The sequence below is a fragment of the Columba livia genome, chromosome 7, assembly GCF_036013475.1.
Source record: "Columba livia isolate bColLiv1 breed racing homer chromosome 7, bColLiv1.pat.W.v2, whole genome shotgun sequence".
Lineage (NCBI taxonomy): Eukaryota > Metazoa > Chordata > Aves > Columbiformes > Columbidae > Columba > Columba livia.
In genome coordinates this window covers 35522514-35537488 of record NC_088608.1, presented here as the reverse complement: position 1 = coordinate 35537488, position 14975 = coordinate 35522514, and the positions used below count along the sequence as shown (strand labels likewise).

The 14975-nt window shown below is 49.0% G+C and overlaps 1 long non-coding RNA gene across 1 annotated transcript in view; it reads left to right on the top strand.

The window, feature by feature from the left end:
• The window catches only part of LOC110363812 (uncharacterized), a 77709-nt gene that overhangs the window by 22472 nt on the left and 40262 nt on the right, over nt 1-14975 (top strand). Inside the window, exons 3-7 of the long non-coding RNA XR_010473765.1 lie at nt 2151-2190; nt 3317-3498; nt 4294-9305; nt 9742-9843; nt 11529-11627. This is a non-coding gene — a long non-coding RNA (uncharacterized LOC110363812). The remainder of the gene's footprint in view (nt 1-2150; nt 2191-3316; nt 3499-4293; nt 9306-9741; nt 9844-11528; nt 11628-14975) is intronic.

Here is a 14975-nt window from a genome sequence, read left to right as displayed (position 1 = left end):
TACTTAATTCCTGACTCCTGGAGACAGACCCAGATGAACTTGAAGCAAAGAAATGAAACCCAAGGCAAAATTCAGGGTAGTTATACCTAGTTTTGGTCAAGAGAAGGCTGGGGGGAGAGGTCACACTGAGACACAGCATCCCAGTTTTGTGTTTGTTGGGCTCTACTCTGTTGACCAGGTCTGGTCATAGAGTTTTCAACCTGAATAGACTAGAAAACTGTTCCTTTTAATTTCTCTCTAATGAAAACACAGCTAAAACCAGTGCATGGTTGCTGTTCATCTCCTGCATAACATGTGCCCCTTTCATGGGGTGAGCTATGATCTGTTTGCTGGCTGCTCTGGAGGGGATTTGCTGTAGCTGGTTGTTGTTTCAAGGGTTTATTGATCTCCCACAGTGCATGAAATTCTCTCACGCTACTTACACGCTGGACCTGTGCACTGAGATGCTTAGGAAGCCCCCAGCATAGTGAGTGGTGTCTCTTGCTTGCTCCGACTTAGGAAGTATTAATGTGTTTTGAAGAAAAAACGTCTTAGAAATACAAATGAACACGAAGCAGATTGAGACAAGGTGTAGCAAATGTCTGCTTTTATTTTAGAACAGGGGTTGCCTTTAAAGGGCCTAATGTAACTACTCCTACATTTATACGGTCCTAAAATTACATTTGGCCCTTTGAAGGCAACCGTGAGGCTGATATGGTCCCTGGGTGAAAATGAGTTTGACACACCTGTTTTAGAGGGTGTGCCTGCCAATGAGAAGGCTTGATAATGAATAATGTTCTTTCTTTCCTGATCTGTGACTCCTGGAAATAAGAAACCTGGCCAAATTTGTACCAGAAGGTTCTGCCTCTGTGATCAGACCCTTCTTTAAGACAACAGCTCTACTGAGCATTCTGGGGATCTCTGCAGATACACTTGTCATTGCAGGGGTCAGATCATTTCCACAGGATGGATGCACCAGAGAGTCCTTTGTCTTGTAACACGGGTTCCTTGTGGAATCCTAACAAGGCAAAAGTCCTGCTGTGATTTTTCTCAGTTTTTGCCTGCCAGAAGAGGGCACATTTATCACACAGGGTATGTTGGCAAGTACAGAGCAGGCTGGATGTGTTACAAGCACATAGACTATGTTGCCTGTGACCATCCCTGTGTTTCCTACAGAGGCTTTGTTGAGCTGTTTCTGTAAACCAGAGCAAAAGTTTCTCTAAACTTAGAGCCAAAAGGAAGAGAATGGGGGAGGCCCAAAGTAATGGGAGGTGGCTCTGATTTACAGTTGCTCTCCTCCTTTGACACCCACGCTGCACAGATCCCCAGGAGGGCAGCAAAACTTTGCCTCTGGCCTATCCTGCTCCTGGAGGGGAGCTCTGCAAGGACAGCGCACAAACCTGAGCCAGTTCGGTGGCACAAGATCAAGAGGAAGGTGGGGATTCGTGAAGCGTGGACATGCTGGGATGCAGCTTTCTGTGGTGACCTGTGTCAGCCTCCTGTCTGGAGGTATTGCCTGGATATGTTGGTGCTCTGGCCCTGCTGGGACGTGTCTCCTCGGTCTCTTTGAGGCTGGGAGTGTGCTTCCAAAAGAGTTTCTTCTAAATGTCCTAGTTAAGCATATGAGGTAAATCTGGCCGGATTCACATCAAAATTAAGCAGGTTATTATGTTTCTTCTGCCTCATCCCTGTAAATTTTGGGCACTTCTTATGATCTCTCTTGTATTTGACTCTCAGAGCACAACTGTCACAGAGTGCAGCTTTATCTGTCTGTGTAGATGAAGCCTCATGGGCTTGTGCAGGATTGTTATTGCATACCTGTGGTTGATGTCAGCAGGTTTAGGCTGGGACAGTAACGTCAGAAGCCGTGTTTCTGTGAGAGAGCACATACCTGACTGTGAGCATCGCCTGGGTGAGTCTGTACCTGCAGTGTCCAGAAGGTTGCTGTTACATATACATGTGGTCTGGCCTCCCTAAGTGACAGAAGTCTTCTTGGGGAGGGAAGGATGTCCTCATGAAATCTTTCATTATCTCCAGTTAATCTCTTTTGAGAAAGAAACCAGGAGAGAAAGGTCCCAGAAGGTGACGCTGCAGTGTCCAACAATGGGAACCAGGGACTGGGAATCTTTTCTTTAACAGAAGTCAGCATAAGAAATTTCTTCTATTTCCAGCATGGAGGCATGGTTCATCTGTGCACTGGCCACTGATGAGGTAGGTCACTGAAGGACCTTAAGCAACTAAGCTTTGTCCATCATACTTCTGCTGCTGCTGTCCTTGGGGTGCCATGTGTACCCAGTGCTGACAACTCGCTGTGACCAGTTGTTTAGGTGAGCTGCTGGAGGAGGTCACTGGAGCAGGGATGAAGGGTTTGGAGCCAAGCTGAAGTCCCTTTGGGGGATCTCATTTCCACCCATCAGGCCTCTTAGCACTGCCACTGCTTCCCCTTTCTTATAACGTCAGTGGGATTTGGGTGAGGAGAGTAGGCTGGGCTATTGCCTGCTTGTCCACCCTTCCCGAGATGCTGTAGCTCAACCTCCTTTTTGTTTTGAGCAGCTGAAAGGCAAGAGTGTGGGAGGCAAATTGCGGCTCTTGCAGCAAGCACTTCAGGACATGCCCTGCACATCCAAACACAATGCAATTTTGCATCTAAGTACCAAAAACTAAACAGCAGGTGAGACTGGGTTAACAGCCTGGACATGGCAGTTTCTAAAGCAACACCTGGGGAGCTCTAAACACAAACACCATTAGCAATAACAGGATCTGTGCACTTAACTCCCTGCCCTGCTCTGCTCTAAAAGCACCAGCTCCCAGCAGCAAGCATCCTCTACTTCATCCACTTGGTCCATCTCAGTGCTGAGCAGCTGTGCCCAGCTCGAGGAGCTGGACCAGCTGCCATCACTCAGGCATTTAGTTTAAATCTCATCTGTGCCCTTTTCAATTTTGCCAGCTTTGGAGAATATTCATCATTAAGGTTCTTTCACACATTACAAAAGCACGGATTTACTCTTGCACTGTAGGTGCCACAAGTTTACTGCCGTTGTCAATAACAAGGAGGCGCTGCTGTGATGCTGGCACAGCCATCGGCATGTGGTTTTCAGTAGCTGTAAGCTAAAGAAACACCATCACCCCTCTGAATACTGGTCACTGCAGGGAAAAATGATGCAGGGCTGGGTGTAAACGTGGGCCAAAACAGAGGGAAAATACATGAGGACAAGTGCGTTCTGCTTCCAGAGATCCGGGGAGGCCACAGAAAGATCCTGAGCAGAAATTGTAATGGGGGCAGCACAGGTGGTGGAGGGATTCAAAGAAACATCCATTATTTACATGCTCTCTGCAGTGGCGAGTTGGGATTGGCCAGGAACTGTGTCAGGATGAAACGGGATGAAGCAAACAAAACCTGAAGACCTTGAGCAAGGCCCCCAGCAAGGCCATGCCGATGCTCTTGTGCTCTTTTTGGCGGCAGCACCCTCTAGCCAGGGCCAGCCTCTGCCAGCTGGACGTGACTGAAGCCCCCACTTGGTGAGTACCTATGCAAAGAGTCATATTTATTGCATAGTAACATGCTCTGGACACTTATCAGTTTAATGACCCACATAAACATTTTCATCTTGTCTAGTTCTGGGTAACAGAATGTGCTGATGCATTGGTTGTGTCATGCTGGTGTATTTAGCAAACACAAAGGCACAGCTGATGGAGGGGAGAGGTGTTCCCTCACCATGAGCCAAAAGAGAGGCAATGTTAGTGTGTCCACCATGGGTGGGAGATGCAATGAATCAAGAGAACCTGCGCTGATAGAAGAGAGAAGGAGTTTAGTTCTGCATGATGAATTGGTGTGCAAGCCCACAGAGAGAGGCTGTGGGCTTGGCATGGTGTTGGCAAGCTGTCCAACAGAGCAAGTCATGCTCCTGATGAGTGTTTAATCACACTGGATTTTCTCAGGGGAAGCAACGATCTTCAACCACGAGGACTGAAGGGTAGGCTCAAAAGGTCTGAGGCCCATTAGGATTGTCCTACTGTGTCTTAGCAAGGGTTAGCTGTCCCTGGGGTTCAGCTTCAGGTTTCATGTGTCCATGTGATGTGGTCCAGTCACTTAAAGCCTGCATGGCAAGCTACACTTGCAGAAACAACAGCCATATTTACACTTGTGAAAGTATGAGATTGATAGATGCATGGCTCGCTAGGCACCATGAGCTGCCCAGAATTATTTCAGCTAGCAGCTCAAGGTTTGGGCTATAGAATAACCCAGATTTTAAACCACAAGACATGATCTTCAATGCCATTTCAACCTACAGTAAAATTATATATTTGTTTCAGAACACAGGAGTCCTCTGATCTGTGGACAGGCAAACTTGTCCTTGGAGATCACAAGGTACTTTAAGCCCCCTTTTTCTATACAGATGCCTAAATGTGTCCTTTTCAAGGTCCTGCTTTGAAAGGTACTGAGAAAACTCCAAATATTACAGTCAATGGGAAGAACCCAGGAAACACAAGAGTAGCAGAAAACTGAGGCAGAGTGCACATTAAGTGCTGGGGAAGTGTTGCAAACCACTGCAGCTAATCCCACAAATGCACAACTCAGCATTTCTTCGTTTCCTCCAAGGCTGCTGGTATCAGCCATGAAATATGGAAAATATTGCACTGGATTGACTTAGGTTCGCATCAGGTCTGGCAATCTGTTTTTCTTAAGGGGGGGAAAAAATGAACACTCACACACGCTGCTACAACAATGTGAAGTATTTTCATCTTCAAGAGCCCTTCCTCTCTATCCAATGCCTTCCTTTAAAGAATGGTGCAGAAGTCAAGCAGAGCTGTGCATCATCCAGAAAGCATGCAGCACTCAACTGCGGCACTCAAGGATTCCTAGAAGCCAGCGCTACACAGGGAGAGCTAAAACAGGGGACTTGACAGCGAGCGTGCAGCTGATCCTCCCATCCGGGGAAGCAGGGCTTGGAAACAACACTGGGGGGTTGCAATCTGGCAACGCGCGCCTTCCACTCGGAGCAAGAAATGTCAAGGAGAATTAGTGAGATGACTGGAGACTTAGACTGCAATGGGAAGCAACTGCTGTTTGTAAGCAGGCTGTGACTACTCAGCCTTGCTAATCAGATTTCAGGAGATGCTCAGCTGGCTCATGCTGTAGGGTGCTCGTTGTATGTTTTGCTAACAATGCTGTGCTGTGGGTGGGGGGGGTCTGTATTTCAGTGGGAAAGGAGAAGGCTCCCCTGAGGGAGCCTGATTTAATGCCCAGAGACCTGGTTGTGTCAGTGGAGGGGGAAAAGGCTGTTTGGAAATCTGTGTATCTTGGGCATGGCTCTGATACCTGCTCTGTAGGTTATTTAAAACAAGCAAGGCAGGGCCAGATGCTCCTCTGAGCACCAGCTGTGAGCACTGAGGTTACCAAAACTCACCCTTACCTGAACAGATCTGCTGGCTGAGGGTGACCTGACAGCCTCCCCAACCTCCTGGGCAGCTGGAACCTGCCCTGATGCCGGAGCCATGGTGGTTTGGCCACGCTGGGCCTTTGCATATCAGTGCCAGGAGGAAAAGCCACCACATGCAGCGCTGGTGTGCCAGCTCCATCGCTGCTCAGCCGGTCCAGTTTGCTTCAGCCCCCCCATCCTCTCTGGAGCACGCTTTTGAGCCGAGGCACTAGAGAGCATGGAGCAGTATTTGAGCCGAGAGAAATGGAGATCCTTTGCACTGGATCAAGGCTTTAATTAGTGAAAGGTTGTGTGATTTTTGCTTGATTTGCTCGATACCAGTTCCCATGAAGAATGAAAGTTTACTTCCATTTCCCAGCTCTCTATTAAAGCAGCTTCCGTTAGCGCTGCCTGTGCTCAACTGTGCTGTATATGGCATTTCTATTTTTAGAAACCAGGGTTGCCATGACAACCCAGTGTATTTTTTGTTAAATATAGCAGCTGTTGCAGGGAACTCTTGTCCTTCTGGATGTAAAGGCTGTGTTTTTGCCCTCTGACAGAGCTCAGGGTATTAAATGCAAATGAGAAAGGATGATTAAATAAGTGGGAGCCCAGAAGAAACCGTGGATCTGTAATTACACAAAGAGGTTTTGAACGAAGCCGTGCATATCTGCTGCTGCAGAAACAGCCCTTCTGCATTAGAAATGGTGGGTGGACAGGGCCGTGAAGCTTTGCAGCGGGGTCTGTGGGCTCCTTGAGACCACCCAGCCCCTCTCTCTTGCCAGCTGGGATGCTTGCTTGCTGGCTGCCCAATCTGCCCACCTTTTGCCCATTCTGGTCTCTGATCCTTCCAGGAGAGAGTCTGGTCTTGGCTGTGCTCTCTAGGACTTGTCCCATCTAGGAAAATATATGGGGGTAGCAAATAGGTATTGCTATGAGAGCATCCCTGCGGGAAGAAAGGAATGAGCCTGTTTTGGGAAAAAGCAAGTTTTACCTCCTACCCATGCTTATAGAGCTTGAAGAAGAGGCCCGTGTTGCAGGGTGTGGGTCTGGAGCTGCATCTCCTGTTGGGTGGTGAAGAACTCAATGGAAGAAATGCTGGCCCAGGGGTGCAGCATGAGAATGCTACAAAACCATGCTGCACCCCAAATCAGCAACATGTGCAGGCTTTGGTGTTTGATGGGTTATAAACTGATTCTGCTGTTTTTGTTTGTTTGTTTGTTTTTAATTTATCTGTTAGATCTGGGGGAAGCAGCAGTGAAGGGTTTCGCTCCTGCTCCGCTCTGCCTCTGTCACTTCTTTACTGGATGGTATATGGTGCAAACATATCCCCTCAAAGGGCTGTTTTTCATCTGGGAGAAGGGAGAAGCGGGGAGTTCTCATTCTGCCGAGTTCATTTTGCAGTTGGCGCTTTGCTTTCCTATTTCGGTGAGAGCTTTACAGATTCTGTGAGCTTGGGGGGGTTCTTAGGAGTTTCTGTCAGCACAGCCTCTGCTTTGCGTTTCCATTTCAGTTTGTGTTGTGCCCGGGTGACTGCAGCAATAGCTCTGTGCACAGGGTGGGGAGCACTATCACTTGGGCCAAGGGCAATATGTCAGCTGGGAGATGGATATCTTGTTTTTAATTAGCTGGTCTTTGCCTCATTAAATGCAAAAGGAAAGTTAGTGAACAGAAGATACACAGCAGAGTTTAGGGTCTTTGAAAGTTTCTTTAAAAAGCAGCCACAACAACAAACAAATAAAGAACCAGAGTTAAACCAGCTTGATTTTAAAATGTCCATGGAGGTCACTGTGACCAAGACTTTGAACAGGAATAACATATCTCTGGGGTTCTTATCTGTTCCCTGAGCTATCATGAGCAGCATCTATTGCTGGGGATATTATTGCTTTTCTGAATTTAATAGCATAAACATTGCTTATGCAAGCAGAACACTGCAGGGGAAGGGATCTCCTCTCACACACTGCCGAGCTGCTTCTGTGGACACAGGGTCTTGGGTTTGCCCTGCTGCCTCCTCCCTGCACCCTCCAGGAGCTTAACCCTGTGTGTGGTCCAGATCTTCAACCAACGCTGCAAGGTGATTTGGATGGGTGGGGGATTTTGAGGAGTCAGGGATTTAGGAGGCAGTAGGATGGAGTCAGATGCCGGCTATGCTACCGACTGCCTGCTGGAGTCCATCCTGATCCCTCTGCAGAGCTGGAGCCTGTTTCCACATGTGATAGACCATCTTCCTTTAGCTGAGGGCATAAATGTGGGGGTCATCCCCAAGGAAGTGCTGCCTGTAATGAAGGAAGGACAAAGGGAAAGGCTGCCACATCGAATTTGGAGACTTCTTTGCATCCTTCAGGGAATATGTTGTCAGATGTTTCTGGCCCAGAAAATGTAGCTTGCAGCTGGGTCAGAGATTTGAGGCAATCATTTTACATGCTGCTTTTGTTTCAATCGAGCATGAGGTGAAGGGAGGACAGCAGAGTGAGCACAGTTACAAAAAGAGGTGATTGCACATGCACCCAAAGAGTGGCCTTTGCATCTTCAGGCTCCCCCAGCTGCAATACTCACCTTGCAGCCTCTCTGCCTTAGCAGCTGTGGCTGGCAGGACATGGTACGTTTGATGTTCCCACGCCCCATTCTGGCTCTGCTTAGTTGTAGCCCTGAATGTGCACATCCTTAAAGGTGGTGGCAAGCCTCCAGTGAAGCTGGGCAGCTCTGGTGAACCCCTGTACCCAGCAGTCAGACCTGAAGGACTTCAAGCGAAAGTCAGGTCCCTTGGGGTGCACTTTGGAGTGGCCTTGTCTGGCAGTCAGACCAAAGACCACCCAAGGGCTGAGGACAAAGCTGCTTTGTGGCCTTTCACCACCCTTCTCCTCAAGGTCAGTGCCCCAGGACTTCATATAAAAGTGCATCTCCCCATTGCAGTTTTATAGGCTCTGTGTAGGGGGTGCCCTTGGCTTGTGACTAGTCCTGGAGCTGCTTCCTCATCACAGCACTTCTTGCAGGGTTAGATATTGTGCTGCGGGCCAGCAGCTGATCCTGTGGGGCTGCCCACAGCAGCCAGTGTCCTGTCTCAGCTGTACCCACCGCCAGGCAGGGATGCAGGGACGGGGTGAGGGTAGCAGGCTCCATCCTGTCCCCTTGGTGGGTGCACATGCCCCGCTGCTCCTGCCCATGGGGCACCAGTCACCCTCTCAGCAGAAAAACCTTCTGCTGGTGCCAGAGGCAGAGTTTCCCCAGGAATGCATATTTATTAAAACTTCTGCCTCTGCTTGTAAGTCCACTTCCCTGTGTATTCAGTGGTCACGTTGGTGTTTATGCTCCCTGCTTTCCCCTCACTGATTTATGGGCTTATTGTAATCTCCCCATTGTGTCGCCCCGCTCCAGGCAGCATGGAGCAGGCAGCAGTCCTGGGTGTTTTTTCCTTTTGCTATGTGTTTGTTGGTCCATCCTCAGCCTTTTGCAGCATTTTGGGTGAGGAAGGGCCCTGACAGTGGTGTGTTTCAGCTGCAGACCATCGCCCATGGTAGCAAATATTGAGGAAGCTGTGCTTTTCCAAGTGAGGATGCTCTTAAAGGCAGTGAAGTTTCCCCAGCAGTGATGAGGATTGCTGTGAAGGATGAAGTGCTTTTCACCTGTTCAGAAGATTGGCAGGGCTCTCAGCTATGCCTCTCAAATATAAGTACCCCACATTCTTCTTGAGTCCAGGGATCTGTTTGCTGCCTTTTATCAGAACCACTTGCAAGCCTTTGTATGTTTCGTTTCTCAAATGCCTTTTTATACAGGAAGGAGTTATTTATTGCATTTCTCATCCTTGGACTGTGGGGTCTGTGGTCCATGTGGACATCACGTCTGAAGCTCTAGTGAGAGGTTGCAGCTGCCAGGAGGATGTCTGTGATTCCCTACCAGGGAAGAGGGGTGAGTGGGCTATTCTGGCTGTGTGTGCTTTGGGTGTTTTCCACATCAGCTTTTTTTCCTGGGGAACACATGAATGTCAGATGAATTTTTGTTTGTTTGTTTTCCTCCGGGAAGCAGACAGTTCTGCTCTCTCCTTTCGAAGCACAGCACTGTATCAGTACTTGGTGTATTTGCCAGGCCAGCTTCAGCAGCCTCTCCAGCAGTAGCGTATTTTTGTGCCATTTGGGGAAATTCTGAGAGGGGAGTCTCAATGGTAGCATTTATTTAAGGGAAAGTCCGTTGCTCCTGTGTGAGAGTTTCTGCACACTGATAAAATGGGGAGCAAGTCTGCAGGATAAGGGCACAGAAAGGAGAAAACGGCTTAGTCTCTGATTCTGTTTCTCAAAATGATCCCCTGCCTCCCACAAACATGCCCTGCACATCATTTCTTCCCCAGGCCTGCCCCATACTGATTTCTCCCATGGCTCTGTGTCTGCTGACTCTGGCTGAGAGTGGGAGACCAGGTGGCCACCAGGTGATACCTCCTGACTTACTGCTGGTAAGCAAGAGCATTTTCACCTATTTCTGGCACTGGCAGGTGTCTGTAGCCTGTAATGGCCTCAGGTGAGCTTAGTTTAAGTTCCTTACTTGAACTACAGGAGTTCCAGTTAGTCCTTAGTAAGAGCAAGAAGCTTTCAAAGGAAGAGATTGGGAGAGGTAAGTCTCACAGCCTGGGAGTGAGACCAAGAGTCTCTTGGCTGCTTTAGGACCCCTGTTTGTCACTGGCTTCATTCCCCTTCCCAATTTGTGCCCATGGAGGAGACCTCCCTGAAGAGCAGGATGAGGGATGAGTTTCGATCAGGTTTGCCCACAAACTGTAAAGCAGACAAGGATTCTACCCACCCCACAGGAACTTGAGCTGCTTGAGTAGCACTTGTGTCTGAACCGAAGCTGTGGCAGGGGGTGAGGTATCAGAAGGCTGAGTTTGCCGCAGGCTTGTACTCCTGTTTGCTTTTAACCTAGCCTAAAAACCCAAGCATGCACGGAGTAATCACTTCTGCTGGTGCCTCAAGCATATTTAGATTTTATTTATTTATTTCCCCCCAGTTTTAGCCTCAGCAAAGCCTTAGTTCAGTCACTTCTAGGAGGAAATTTGGGAAAACGGTGTTTTGTCCTGTTGCTGTGATCTCCCCAGCCCCTCGCCTGCAGGCTGGGTGACACCCCTGGCAGCCACAGGGTCTCTGCCCCTCTTGCAAGAAATGGGAGGCCAGAACAGATGAGGTGAAGGTGAGGATCTTCTGGTAAGCCTGTGGCCGTGTCCAAGGTTGTGTGGAAATTGCTGCTGGAGCTTCGTTCTCTTTGATATATTCTTGGATGTGTAGCATGCAGATTTTCACCTTCTTGAATTTCGCCCTGAGCCTTGCGTTTGTCCAAACAGGAAAGCCTGCCCTGAAATCCAGACGTGACCACACAAGACAGCCAGCGTTTGTCTTGCTCGCGTTACAGGTTTCCTCAGGAAAACAGCCCTGCCACCTCAGAAAGTGCAGGGGGCACTGGAGTGACAGATGCCAAAGCCTCTCCTCCTCCAATTCAGCAATTCTCAAAGGCAGCTGCATCTCTGGGGGAGAAGCAGGAACAGCTGGAGCAAAAGAAAGGCCAAATGAAATGATGCCATTACGATTATTTCATCTCCCTGTTGAACAGGAGCCCAGAACAGTCCCTTTGTCAGTGAAATCCTCCTGTGTGGGGCTGTTACACCATCACAGGGCAGGGGCCACAAACACGTGCGAGTTCTGGAGAGTTTTACACTCTGGGAAGGACAAGATGTCCTGGAGAAATGGCCACAGGGGGGGTTTCAGCTCCTGAGCTATCCGTCACGGGGAATGCTGGAGGAAGCTGTGCTGAAATGCATGATAAATCCAGGGTGCATTGGACACAAGAAACAACAAAAAAATTGGTAAAAGGTAGATGGTACCCCAAGGACAGCCTGTCAGGAAGTTTAGCTAAACAGTGTCTTACGTGAATAACTGCATCTCCTTCCCTGCAGAAAAAGCTTTCCATGTTCAAACCAAAAAGACTGTTGTTTTGTTGTTTGGCTGGGTGTTTGTTTGTTGTGGGCTTTTTTGTTTGGTTGTCTTTTTTTTTTCCCAAATGAATGCCATGATGCAGGTCTGCCTCTTCAAGAAGGCAGGTGTGGCGTGGATGTGGTGACAGGGTGTCTCTCCCTCTCTCTCTGTTTTCCAGAGGGCTCAGTTTTGCTGGATTCTACCCCTAGTGCTCTTTGCATCTTTGTTGGCTCCATCTGCTTGTGAAGGACTTGGAAGAGGAAAGCATTAGGCAGAGGTAATTATTAATGGTAATAATAACAACTGTGTGAAGGACCCTACTTGGGCTGCATTATAAAGACTGAAACTACCACCCCTGCAATGTAACCTCTTGGCTTGCTCTGCTTTGTCTTTCATCCTCCTGTGCACCAATTATTTAACTCATTTCACTTCAAATTTTTCCTTTATTTTTCCTGGAATTTGCATCGTGTCCCTTTCTGTGGTCATTATACGCCTCCTGCATATCTTCCTTCTGCCTTGTGATGTGTAAAGAGAAAGGTGGGGAATAATAGCTCTTTTAATCCTTTGTGAGCCCTCCGATGCCACTCACTGTGTCCTCTGATCCAAAAGCCACACAAAGTGGTGGCACAGATGTGTAGCTCAGCTCTCACGCAGGAGACAGTTGTTAAAGGCTCTTGTTTGGATGCATGCAGTGAGGAAACAGACCCCTCCTCTCTTCTCTTCTAGGGCCTGGGGAGCTTTCCAGCTTCCCTGACACCAAAGTCTCTTCTTTATAAGATTTCAGCATCTGGTGCTGATAACCCCGCTGATCCCAGGTGTCCCAAGTGGGACAGATGCTGAGTGCGGTTTCTCTGCTGCCTGGTGCCAAGCTGCCTTCAAGGAAGTTCACCTTGACTACCAAAAAGCTGATCTCACATGTATGGTGCATTTTTCAGGTCCTTTGAAGCCAAGGAGCAGGGCAGCTGTTTAAAAGCCTCTCCCACCATTGTCCCTACACACCCGGTCCATGGGGTAGATGGGGAGTGCTCAGCAAACGCGCTGCTTTCCAGCCTGTCCCTGCACCCAGGCAGTCTGCAGCCAAAAATCCTCATCCTCATCTAGTGTGGGATCTAAACTAATACACGATCTGTTTCATTTCTGGCAGCAGCAGGAAAAAAAGAGCCTCCAAAAATCTATAAATCAGTCCTCTCTCAAATTGTGTGGGATTAAGGAAAGGTGCAGAATAGAAATAGTTTCCATGAGGGAAGGCACATCATTGCGTTTGCCCAGGAAAATAATACACAGTCTTCATGTGTGTCTTCCAGAGACTTAAAAAAATAATTATGCAATTATAAGCATGGTTTCTCTGGGGGCAAAGCGGGTAGAAGAAATTTCCCTCCTCACCTGTGTCCCATAGGTTTACACTTGCCCTAGGACTGCAGTTCACTCCTTACCAACACCTCCCCCCAAAATGAACATACAGGATGAAACACTGGAATAGGCCAGATACCCAAATCTGGCAAGGAGCAGTTTACTCTTAACTTTTAAAACCATGCAGTCCATGGGGGCAGAATACCTTAATCTTGCTTTGCTACCAAAAAATGTTCCCGCGCCCCAAATGTGGTATCAGCTGGCAACTGGCAATGTTTGGCAGTGGGTCCACAGTGACAGTCCCAACGAGGGGCAGAAGCTGAACCCAGAATTCCCTGTGCTGAGGGCAAACTTTACTGTCACTTTCCCCTTGTGTCCCAGGCACCCTGGGGAGCCTGATACTGGCTGGGAGATCATGCTGTGCCCCGGCTCCAGCTGGCTGCTGGGATCTCCATCCAGAATGGTTGGTGGGACCTCCATGCGACATGATCAGTGCAACCTTCATCCAGCATGGTTGTGGGGCATGTGTAAAGCCCAGATCTGCCTCTCCAGACCTCCATGCTGGAAAAAGGGAGACGGGGAAGGCAGGACTCCCCGACAGTCTTTGATTTGCTCTCATTAGCAGGTGAGACCAGGCTGTGCAATATTGCTACAGCCTCTGATCTCACCCTGCTAATTTAAGACAGAAACGAAAACTTTTTATTCTCCCCCTGCTGAAAAATGAAGCAAAACTCAACAGCAGGCTTTCTTCTGTCAGTGGTGATCCCATCAGCGTCCATGGTGCAGGGGGGAAGGAGGACACCAGCAGGGCTGGGTGCTGGAGGAGATGGATGGGTGCCACTTTGCAGCCTGCACGCACCGAGGCAGCTAATAAAAGCGGCAGGCCTTGGCAGCCTTGGTTGTATTTTAAAGAGACCATCTGCTCCCACCAGCCAGCAAACCAGCCACTCCGGCAGAGTGTGGCCAGCCATAAAACGGGAGCTGGCAGGGACTGCCCCAGTGGGACCACCCGCGTCCTCTGGGCAGACCCCAAAACCACTGTGTGGTGAGGGGGCTGCCACCCGAAGTCCCATCTCTTCGATATTTTAGTTATCAACCAGAGCCATTTGGTGTGAATTTCTGTGGTGCTTTCACTCAATTGTCACATGGAAAGCAGGTCTATTAAACAGCTTTGGGCTGCAGCCAGTGCACTATCCATTACGGCAAACTTTTGTCCAATTATTATTATTATACCTCCCGCTTCTGCTGTAAATAAGATCTGAGGCTTTTTCTGGATCTCATGTTGGAGCAGGGTGGGTGTGAATCACTGCCCAGGCGAGCCTGGCACTGCCATGCTCCTCTTCTGCGTTCTCGGAGGAGTCCGACAAACACGCTCCTGGGACAGCAAGAGATTGGAGTGATGATGGGTGGCTGCAGGTTCCCCCTGGGCAGGAGCAGAGACCGTGAGCAGCTGAGCAAGGAGAGATGCTGCTGCTCGAGCCAGGGGTTTGCAGGTTGATGCGTCAAAGCCTTGGCCAGTGCCATGGCTTGATGACAGGGGCTGGTTTGTTCTGAAGGACGGCTGAGCAGCAAGAAGGTCTGAGTCCTTCTCCGCACCAACCTGCATGCACAGATCAACATTTCTGGTGCTCTGCTTGGCTGTTTCTCATCTTGTTTTGCATTGAAATAGGGAACGGATTGGTTTGAATTTTTTAGTTGAGTTGTCTCAAAATGGATAGCAAATTTCTGTGAGCTCTGAAATGAGTGTTAGTGAGTGTTCTGCCTCTTCGTGGACTCTCTCTTCATGTTGCTCGTGAGAGAAGGTTCTCTGTGTGTTTGTGCTAGTGCCCTGGGGCCCTAAATCCCCCAAATCAAGCCCTGCTGCCTGGGAACCACAATGGTGCTCTGGCTATCCGCAGTCAGCCACGCTGCTGCTTCTGCATGAGTTTTTTACCTTCTGTTTCCATTTGCATCCCTTCCTTGTATGTGCTTCCCATAGGTGGTGCAGAAAACAGCCCGCCCTTCAAACAGTAGCAGCAGTTCATTGGCACCACACAGCAGGTGTGGTCCCAGCCATCCCAAAGAACTTTGGCCAAATAGCAAGATACACATCTCTAGCATTGGCCCTGCAGTGCCCTGATGCTCCCCGCACCCTGGAAGTTATATGCCCACATGTGCCCTCCATCACCTGTATTTTCTCGACATGCAACGCCTCCGTCCTTGATCACATGCCTGGTTTGGCAGTGACAGCCCTGATTATTTTTACTGTAAGATGCCAAAACTCTGTCATTTTGTT